The following is an 11,771-nucleotide window of genomic DNA, read 5'->3' on the forward strand; positions in this document are numbered from 1 at the left end:
GATCTTGGAAAGAGTACTTGGGCAAAAGTAAAATTTGAAATTTGACTAAGTATAGGAATGTTGTGTAGGATGCTTGGAAGAAGGGAAAATTTGGAATTCTGGCTAAGTATAGAATATTGTGTTGGATGCGTTGGAAGAAAGTTGTGTTGATGGCATTGGAAGAAGTTGTAGTTGTTAATGCATTGGAAGGGAACCAATCATTAAGAAGTTCCTGTTGATTGCGTTGGAAGGGTGTTGGTGATGGGCATCAGCTGAAGGAAGGAAAATGGAAGTGATGCATTGAACATCCAGAGATTTGTGGACGCAATATGAAGGATGAACCTTATGGGAGGAAATGTCATTCCGGAAATGTGCTTGTTAGGAAAGAATTCTTAAGCCTTAAGTAAAAGAGGTGACGGCATAGAAGACATACAAAGGTAAGGGCCATGCGTTGGTGAAAGATGAAAGAAGACACATTTGGGTTGTGCTGATGCAAGATTGCGTTGATGATGTAAGAAGAGACATTTGGATCATGCGCCAAGTAGGAGTGCGGCCATGTAGCAATCTTGGACCACCTATAAATAGGACCAAAGGACTTCATTCTTCAAATCAAAAACTCAAAAATACATTTTAAGAAGAGTGGAAGTTGAGGGAAACCTTGCGTTTAAGAGAAAAATCCATGCGTTGACATTAGAAGTTCAAAGAGGACGATTGACAGAAGTTGGAAAGCAGCATCAACTTGGGAACGAGGAGTTCTCCCAGAATACTCATGCGTTTGGTTGTGATTTTAAAGCCATATGAATATCTAAAAGAGGTTATGTTTCATGGGGGCTTCCAAAGTAGAATCGCCAAGGAATCGGGCCTAAAGAATTTTTGAGGGAACATGACGAAGGGTCGAGCTGTCGGGTAAGCTGGGGCAGTCTTAATGTTTTGATGAATTCCGGACAAACCACGAGAATTTAATGAGCATTAGATTTATGGTAAGATTCCTGAATTATTTTAACATATAACATTTTTCAAAGAGAAATATCTTAAAATAAGGTCTGAAACTATGCGAGTAATCTAAGCTGATATTTGAAATCTGGAATTTAGGATTCGAAAGGGAAAAACTAAGGAAACCTAAAGGAAACTTCCGGAAGGAAAGTTCCTAACCAAAAAAGGTGAGGGTTATTTGGTGTTGTATGTTGATATGAATTCTATATATAGGTAAATATATATAGGGATAATGTTAAATGGCATATCAAGGATATGTGTTTATTCTGATTACTATGCTTGTTAAGTATTGCTTGTAATGTTTGGGTGTTTGGAAACTGCGAATTGTCTCCGAGATATATAGTTAGCATGCTTTGAAAAGGTACTTGGTGGGAAAATATAGTATACTTCGATCGGAGGGAAATTATAGTCGCGTGATGACCAGCGGAAAATATAGTCACGTTAACCTAAGCAATAGATAGCGGAAAATAGTCGATGTTGCACATTGCTGGATAATAGGGTACAGGAAAAGTTCCACAAGAATTGTTTGTTGTTTAAGTATCGTGTGAAAGTACTGGGGAATGTTTTATTTATGTGAATAACCAGCGGTGTCCAAGCTGGGGTTGGTTGTTTTAACCAACGGTTCGATGCTGAGAGATTGTCCAGGAGTTGGGCTGGAAAATATCAATGAACGTGTGGTAATGTTTTATTGCTTTTATAGCTCATGTTTCTATGTTTTATGTTTTACCCCCCCCAGGTGAGCGAAAAGTGAGGAGTTTCTAGGTGGCTGGCTAGAGTCAAGGTCTACACTCGCTACAGTTACACTCCTTGGTGGGTTTTACGGATTGTTGTTATATAACTTGGTTGTTAAGTCTTTGAGTTTGTTAAAACGTTACATTGTTGTAATGAGTAAAGGATGGGCCCTACCTTAATCAGTTAGTTGGTTGATTTATTTCAATTGGTCATCAGAGTTATACCATAAGAGTTATTAGGCAAATAAGTGTCAACCATAGGGTTGATAACTACTGTATCACGCCAGCCTTTCCCAGGCAGCGAGGGTGGTCTGGGGCGGGGTGTGATAGCCACTGTGGCGAATTTCTGAAGAAGAACATTTTTGCTCTGATTATGGGGACGCCATGAGCCTTAAATTCAGCGGATGAGGGCTCTCACTTTATCAACCGCATAATTGCTACTTGTTGAACTTAAATTCAACTCAGCCATTGAGTTGCAACTGTTTAATCACCCACAACTAAGGCAGGTAAGAGATTTCTAACAGAGAAAATCAAAACCATCTTGGAGAAGGTAGTTAATCACTGCCAGGAGGATTGGTCACCCAAGCTTGATGAAGGCACATATGGGCTTATAGGACTTGCCTACAAAACACCAATTGGCATGTCTCCGTACGCCTTGCGTCTTCGGAAAAGCTTGTCATCTGCCGCTTGAGTTGGAACATAAGGCGATGTGGGCATGCCAAGAAGCTGAAGTTTGATTTAGCTAGTGGGGGGAAAGTCCCGAAAGCTGCAATTGATCAAGTTGGTCAAATGGCGAAGGGATGCCCTATGAAAATGCTAAGATATATAAGGAGAAAAAACGAAGAAAATGGCACGATGGACCGCATTAAACACACGAACATTCACCGAAGGTCAGCAAAGCATTTACCTATTCAACGCGCGTCTGCGATGTGTTTCCTAAGGAAAGTTGAAGTCTCGCTGTTCTGGCCGTTTTCTGAATTCAAGACAATCTTTTTGCACGGTTTGTAGTAGAACTAACAACTTTTAGACGAGAAGTAAGCGCATTCAAGTCAAGTGGTCAGTGAATCAAAGCCCTACTTTGGAGGCGACTTTCGTATCGACGCGATATGGACACCATGTGACTTGGGGAAGGCATGGTGATGTATTTTTAAATCATGCACACTTCTAAATTAAATTTGTAAGTTAATAAATTCTTTGACTCTTTACAGACAATAGAAATTTGTAAATGCGTTCATTTGTAATTTATTTGTATACTTGTTAATAGTCAATACAACTAAGATATATATCATTGACCATTGTTAGCCTGTTGCCTCTTTCTTTATCTTCCTTTGCCTATTTTTGTGACATTCTAAATCTCTTTTTTAGATCTTCATTGGTGTTGCTAAGATGTATTATAATGTTTATACTTAGAAACATTTTCCATACTTAGTAAATGCTGACTACACTTAGTTAATTCTTAGTTTAAGCAATACTTTACCTTTATCTTTCAAAAGTTATGCTCAAACCTATTTTTGAAATTTTCTTCTAAGTGTTTGTCTTAGTCCTCTCCAAACAATGCAGCGAGAACCTTTCTCATCTTTAAATTGGGTGTGGTAGAACGTCTAACAATGAATCAACGATTATGGCTGTATTTTAAGAAAATGTGTCCATTTTGCATTTAAAACAAAAAAAAATGTTTTTTTTTGAAAACTCCAATTAGCACAAGGGAAAACCTCAAAACTGTCCCAACTGAATAAAGAGTTTAGTTTGTGAAAGGAGTCTACTCGTAGTTGGATTTCGTATGGACACTCATAAGAGCAAGCCAAAACGAAGGTGGGTTTCCCAAGAACAACGCAATATGCAAAGGAAAAAAAAGAAAGAAAGAAACAAAAACAAAAATAAAAGAATGCAAGAGACAACTCCTCTGATTCCTCATGAGTTGAAGTTGAAATTGGCAACACAATCATAGTTGGATGTCCACATTGGAACACCCGTGGGGATAAACCAAAACGAAGAGTGTAAACCATAACCAACAGTGCTCTAAATAAAGAAATGATGCAAATTTTTGTTCCACCGCATGTAGATACATCGAGTTGTTTGACAAAAAGAGAAAATATTTCTATTTTTGAAAACTAGAAAATCATCTTTGAAGCAGAAATTTTTCATATAGGAAGAAATACAAACAGGGCTTGCTATGAATTAGCAGGATATGAAAGAAATTTGCGATGTCAAAGTAATTGTGCCTAAGTGTAACATTTCGGAGCAACCAAACATCGCAAAAATAAAGAGGATAAGGAATTGAGCATGATTGCCTTTAGTAGAAGATAATGCTTGAGGAAAAGCATATATCTAAATTTGGGTGTTTTTGGTGATAACCTATAGAAATACAAGCTAATTTATGCCCCTTATCTAGATATTGGACCAAAAGTTATAAATATGCACCTATTCTATTGAAATAGCCTGTATTATAATAATTATAAATGTTTGCCAATACACCGCACTAACACATTAAAGTGGAAGACAAGCTGAATTTTTAACTCTATGTTTATAGGAGACGCAAGTTTACCCGCTTGCGCTTAAAGGCTCAACGGGAAACTGATCAATGCATCTCTGTCACATTGCGCCGTCAATCAACAATGAAAAACGCAGCGTATTAACCGCGATATGGACATGCAATGCCGACAGTCGGGTTTCAAAGCTGTGTTCAACCGCATGCGGTAATATAAAAACAACACCCGATGCCGAACTTAATATCGAAAGATGCAGCTGAGCAACACAAAAGCGAGGGATTGAGACCACAATGTACAAGTAATGGTTGGCAGGTCTTGATTGCATAAACAAGAAGGAATAATAACCGTCCATCTTTTGAATTACCATAACAATCAAGTGGGGGTCACAAAATCTCCAAGGCAGGATTGGAAGTTAATCAGGCAAAAATCGACGCAATTTCCAAACTACCCCCACTTGTGAATGTAAAGACACTTAGGAGCTTTCTGGGATATGCAGGATTTTATAGAAGATTTATTCGCATTTTCTCCCAGATCGCAAGACCCCTAAGTGCACTTCTCGAAGCTGATTGCGAGTATAATTTTGATGACGCCTGCACCAAAGCATTTAACACATTGAAAGATGCTCTCATCTCCACACCGATTTTGATTGCGCCCAATTGGACGCAACCATTTGCATTGATGTGTGATGCTAGCAGATATGTTGTAGGCACAGTCTTGAGTCGGCACTGGGAAAAGGTGTTACATCTTATCTATTATGCGAGCAAAACACTGAACGACACACAGGAGAACTATATGACCACAGAAAAAGAAATGCTCATGGTGGTATTTGTATTGGAGAAGTTCTGACAATACTTAATCGGAACAAACTTGGTGGTGTATACAGATCACTCTACGATTAAGTATCTAATGATGAAGAAGGATGCAAAACCAAGCTGATACGGTGGGTGTTGCTCCTACAAAAGTTCGACCTAGAAATCAAAGACCGAAAGGGCACCAAGAACCAAGTTGCAGATCATTTGTCAAGATTGGAAAATTGCGAGGTTCAAGGAATAGAAAAAGATATTGAAGAAAGATTCCCCGATAAGCTGCTGATGGCAGTAGACATTAATGTTCCTTTGTATGCTGATATAGTAAATTTCATAGTTTGCGGTCAACAACCGAATGATTATACTTACTGGCAGAAGAAGAAGCTAAGACATGACGCCAAATTTTATTTTTGGGATGATCCATTCCTATATTGACAAGGACCTGATCATATAATACGTTGATGTATTCTTGAACATGAAGCAAAGCACATTTTAGAGCTCTGTCATGAGTCTCTATATGGAGGACATTTTGGGGGGCAAAGGATGGCAGCAAAAGTCTTGCAGTGCGGCTACTTTTGGCCAACACTGTTTAAGGATGCCCATGCCCATGTTGTGCAATGCGACAGGTGTCAAAGGATGGGGAATATGTCTAAAAGAAAATGAAATGCCATTGACGTCAATCTTAGAAGTTGAATTATTTGATGTTTGGGAATTGACTTCATGGGCCCGTTTCCACCATCCGAAGGTCCTCAATATATTTCTGGTTGCGAGTGATTATGTATCAAAATGGGTTGAGGCCATCGCATGTGCGATGAATGATGGGCCATTGTGAAACCTAGATTTTCCATTTTTTCCTACTTAAGCAGGTGATTAAAAGATTAACTAGGAGAAAGTTAAATCCTATGTGAAAAAAAAAAAGAAATTTCTAAGTGTTGAATAGATTTTCCTTGAGTAGCTTTGAGTTAGCTTAAATCCCTAAAAATTACTAAGTGTTAGAATGGCATTGCTTGTGAGTAGCCTTTGAGTTAAGCTTAAATCCCTGAAAATTGACTAAGTGTTGGAATAGGCATTGCTATGTGAGTAGCTTTGAGTTAAGCTTAAATCCTTGGAAATTGACTAAATGTTGGACTAGGCATTGCTATGCATTGGCCACAAGATCTTGGAAAGAGTACTTGGGCAAAAGTAAAATTTGAAAATTTGACTAAGTATAGAATGTTGTGTAGGATGCGTTGGAAGAAGGGAAAATTTTGGAAATTTGGCTAAGTATAGAATATTGTGTTGATGCGTTGGAAGAAGTTGTGTTGATGCATTGGAAGAAGTTGTGTTGATGCATTGGAAGGGAACCAATGCATTGGAAGAAGTTCCTGTTGATGCGTTGGAAGGGTTGTTGGTGATGGCATGCAGCTGAAGGAAGGAAAATGGAAGTGATGCATTGAACATCCAAGAGTTTGTGGACGCATATGAAGGATGAACTTATGGAGGATGTCATCCGGAAATGTGTCTTGTTAGGAAGAATTCTTAAGCCTTAAGTAAAAGAGGTGACAGCATAAGAAGACATACAAAGGTAAGGGCCATGCGTTGGTGAAAGGAGAAGAAGACACATTGGGTTGTGCTGATGCAAGATTGCGTTGATGATGTAAGGAAGAGACATTTGGTCATGCGGCCAAGTAGGAGGTGTCGGCCATGGAGCAATCTTGGACACCTATAAATAGGACCAAAGACTTCATTCTTCAAATCAAAACTCAAAATACATTTAAGAAGAGTGGGAAAGTTGAGGAAACCTTGCGTTTAGAGAAAAATCCATGCGTTGGACATAGAAGTTCAAAGAGGACGCATTGGACAGTGAAGTCTGGAAAGCAGCATCAACTTGGAACGAGGAGTTCTCCCAGAATACTCATGCGTTTGGTGTGATTTTAAAGCCATATGAAATCTAAAAGAGTTTATGTTTCATGGTGGGGCTTCCAAAGTAGAATCGCCAAGGAATCGGGCTAAAGAATGAGGAACAGACAGAAGGGTCGAGCTGTCGGGTAAGCTGGGCCAGTCTTAATGTTTTGATGATTCCGGACAAACCACGAGAATTTATGAGCTAAGAGTTTATGGTAAGATTCCTGATATATTTTATAACATTTTTTCAGAAGGAAATATCTTAAAATAAGGTCTGAAACTATGAGTAATCTAAGCTGATATTTGAATCTGGAATTTAGGATTCGAAAGGGAAACTAAGGAAACCTAAGGAACTTCGGAAAAGGAAAGTTCCTAACCAAAAAAGGTGAGTGGTTATTGTGTGTTGTATTGTTGATATGAATTCTATATATAGGTAAATATATATAGGGGATAATGTTAAATTGGCATGATCAAGGATATGTGTTTATCTGATTACTATGCTTGTTAAGATATTGCTTGTATGTTTGTGTTGGAAACTGGAATTGTACTCGAGATATATAGTTAGCATGCTTGAAAAGGTACTTGGTGGGAAAATATAGTATACTTCGATCGGAGGGAAATTATAGTCGGTGATGACCAGCGGAAAATATAGTCAAGTTACCTAAGCATAGATAGCGGGAAAATAGTCGATGTGCACATTGGCTGGATAATAGGGTACAGGGAAAGTTTCCACAAGAATTGTTGTTGTCTTAGTATACGTGTGAAAGTACTGGGGATGTTTATATTATGTGATAACCAGCGGTCAAGCTGGGGTTGGTTGTTTTAACCAACGGTCGAGCTGGAGATTGTCCAGCAGTTGGGCTGGAAAATATCAATGAACTTGTGGTAATGTTCTTATTGGCTTTATAGCTCATGTTTTCTATGTTTTATGTTTTACCCCCCCCAGGTAGCGGAAAGTGAGGAGTTCTAGGGTGCTGCTAAGGTCAAGGTCTACCACTCGCTACAGTTACACTCCTGGTGGGTTTTACGATTGTTGTTATAAACTTGGTTGTTAAGTCTTTGAGTTGTATAAACGTTACATTGTTGTAATATAAGATGGGCCTACTTAATCAGTTAGTTGTTGAATTTATTCATTGGTATCAGAGTTATTACCATAAGAGTTATTAGGCAATAAGTGTCAACCATAGGGTTGATAACTACTGTCAGTCACGCCCTTTCCCAGGCACGGAGGGTGGTCTGGGGCGGGGTGTGATAGCCACTGTGGCGAAGTTTCTGAAGAAGAACATTTTTGCTCGATATGGGACGCCATGAGCCTTAATCAGCGATGAGGGCTCTCACTTTATCAACCGCATAATTGCTAACTTGTTGACTAAATTCAACGTCAGCCATTGAGTTGCAACTGTTTATCACCCACAAACTAATGGGCAGGTAGAGATTTCTAACAGAGAAATCAAAACCATCTTGGAGAAGGTAGTTAATACTGCCAGGAGGGATTGGTCACCCAAGCTTGATGAAGCACTATGGGCTTATAGGACTGCCTACAAAACACCAATTGGGCAATGTCTCCGTTACGCCTTGGTCTTCGGAAAAGCTTGTCATCTGCCGCTTGAGTTGGAACATAAGGCGATGTGGGCATGCAAGAAGCTGAAGTTTGATTTAGCTAGTGGGGGGAAAGTCCGAAAGCTGCAATTGAATCAGTTGGTCAAATGGCGAAGGGATGCCTATGAAAATGCTAAGATATATAAGGAGAAAACGAAGAAATGGCACGATGACCGCATAAACAACCGAACATTCACCGAAGGTCAGCAAGCATTACTATTCAACGCGCGTCTGCGATTGTTCCTAGGAAAGTTGAAGTCTCGCTTGTCTGGGCCGTTCTGAATCAAGACAATCTTTTTGCACGGTGTAGTAGAACTAACAACTTTAGACGAGAGTAGCGCATTCAAAGTCAATGGTCAGTGGATCAAGCCCTACTTTGGAGGCGACTTCGATCGACGCATGGACACCATTGACTTGGGGAAGCATGGTATGTATTTTAAATCATGCACACTTCTAAATTAAATTTGTAAGTTAATAAAATTCTTTGACTCTTCTACAGACAATAGAAAATTTTGTAATGCGTTCATTTGTAATTTATTTGTATACTTTGTTAATAGTCAATACAACTAGAGTATATATTCACTACATTGTTAGCCTGTGCCTCTTTCTTTATCTTCCTTTGCTAATTTTTGTGACATTCTAAATCTCTTATTTTTACGATCTTCATTGTGTTGCTAAGATGTATTATATGTTTATACTTAGAAACATTTCCCATACTTAGTAAATTCTGACTAACACTTAGTTAATTCTTAGTTTAGCAATACTTTACCTTTTATCTTTCAAAGTTATGCTCAAACCTTATTTTTGAAATTTTCTTCTAAGTGTTTGTCTAGTCTCTCCAAACAATGCAACGAGAACCTTTCTCATCTTTAAATTTGGGTGTGGAGAAGGTCTAAGCAGATGAGATCAAGATTATGCTGTATTTAAGAAAATGTGTCCATTTTCATTTAAAACAAAAAAAAATGTTTTTTTTTGAAACTCCAATGTCAGCACAAGGGAAAACCTCAAAACTGTCCCAACCTGATAAGAGTTTAGTTGTGAAAGGAGTCTACTCGTAGTTGGATGTTCGTATGACACTCATAAGAGCAAGCCAAAACGAAGGTGGGTTTCCAAGAACAACGCAATATGCAAAGGAAAAAAAGAAAGAAAGAAACAAAAACAAAAATAAAAGAATGCAAGAGACAACTCCTCTGATCCTCATGAGTTGAAGTTGAAATTGGCACACAATCATAGTTGGATGTCCACATGACACCCGTGGGGATAAACCAAAACGAAGAGTGTAACCATAACCAACAGTCTCTAAATAAAGAAATGATGCAAATTTTTGTTCACCGCATGTAGATACATCGAGTTGTTTTGACAAAGAAGAGATAAATATTCTATTTTGAAAACTAGAAAATCATCTTTGAGCAGAAATTTTTCATATAGAAGAATAAAACAGGGCTTGCTATGAATTAGCAAGGATAGAAGAAAATTGCGATGTCAAGTAATGTGCCTAAGTGTAACATTCGGAGCAACCAAACATCGCAAAAATAGAGGATAGGAATTGAGCATGATTGCCTTAGTAGAAGATATGCTTGAGGAAAAGCATATATCTAAATTTGGGGGTGTGATAACCTATAGAAATACAAGCTATTTATGCCACCTTATCTAGATATTGCGACCAAAAGTTAGTAAATATGCACCTATTCTATGAAAATTAGCCTGTATTATAATAATTATAAATGTTTGCAATTACACCCACTAACACCATAAAGATGGAAGACAAGCTGAATTTTACTCTATTTTATAGGAGACCAAGTTACCGCTTGCGCTAAAGGCTCACGGGAAACTGATCAATGCATCTCTGTCACATTGCGCCCGTCAATCAACAATGAAAAGACGATTACCGCAATGACAGTGCAATGCGACAGTCGGTTCAAAGCTGTGTTTCAACCGCATGCGGTAATAAAAACAACACCGCATGCGAACTTAATATCGAAAGATGCAGCTGAGCAACACAAAAGCGGAGGATTGAGACACATGTACAAGTAATGGTTGTGCAGGTCTGATTGCATAACAGAAGGAATAATAACCGTCCATCTTTTGAATTACCATAATAATCAAGTGGGGACCACAAGGCCAGAGTCAAACATCTGTACCTATAAATACCCCATTGATTTCAGAGAAAAGGTATGCTACTTGATATAGAACTAAGTGCTGCTAGATTATAGAGAAAAGACTGAGTTGAGTGCTTAAGAGAAGAAATTCGGGAAGAAGATGAGATAAGGCCGAGAGGTGAATCTCAGATCTAACCTGGCAAACACTCGATTGAAAGCTCTGTGCAAAGATCCCTGCTACCGATGGAGCAAGCCTGAGAGGGAAGCTCTTCCTACCATTAAATCCATCCTATCCGGGCAGATCTCCATCAAATCTGTGCCAAGACATTGACACTTGTTTGTATCTATTCTATCTCTTTCATCATTGTATTTCATTTTTCCTTTATCTTTTCATTCACACACCATCTATCAAATGCTTAATAGAGATATTAAATGTTTCGATAGCTTTCATTTATCATTTTCTGTCTATTTTCGTTCACCCGTCAATCACTTTCTTCATGATATCTTCTTAATTCCCTGATAAGCAATGTGAATTGATCAAGTACTTAGTCTGTATTAGAGATATAAAATGCGTTTAGCTAAGGCATGGTAGACTGCATCTTCACCTGTGAGAGCAGAAGTGAAGATGCCATTCTGATCTATCGAGAGAAGGTTAGAAGAATGCATTAACTAAAGCGAGTAGTACTTCCAGACATGGAAGTAACCTTGCGTTCATTACGTTAGTCTCTATTTCACCACGGACATGTGGGAGCGCGGCCGATTACTGAGAGGTGTACGCCAAGAGAAGAGCGAAACAGTATTTATAGCTTCAATGCAATTAAGAACTTCTGTTGTTTATATTATTTGTCTTTGTCTTTCTATTCTGTTCATAAGACTTGCCGCTGCATCCCATGTCTTTGCATAAATTTCACAGCCAGTCTTGACCCCAGCATCTTGTACATGAAGCTTGTATCTTGTATCATGTAGCTTAGGTTTACTATATTTTTATGTTATTATCGCATCTTTACTGCTTTCCTTTATTTTATTGCAATTTATATAACTGCACAAACAAACACTTTTAAAGGTTGAAAACTTGGTCGCTTATATCATGAACGTAGCACAATAACCTAAACCAGTCCCTGTGTTCGACCTCGGATCACACCGAGAAACTTTCAGTGGAATTACACTTGGTTCCATCGTAAGGAAGCTTGT

Source organism: Benincasa hispida, chromosome 10 (genome assembly GCF_009727055.1).
Source record: "Benincasa hispida cultivar B227 chromosome 10, ASM972705v1, whole genome shotgun sequence".
In the NCBI taxonomy this organism is placed as follows: Eukaryota; Viridiplantae; Streptophyta; class Magnoliopsida; order Cucurbitales; family Cucurbitaceae; genus Benincasa; species Benincasa hispida.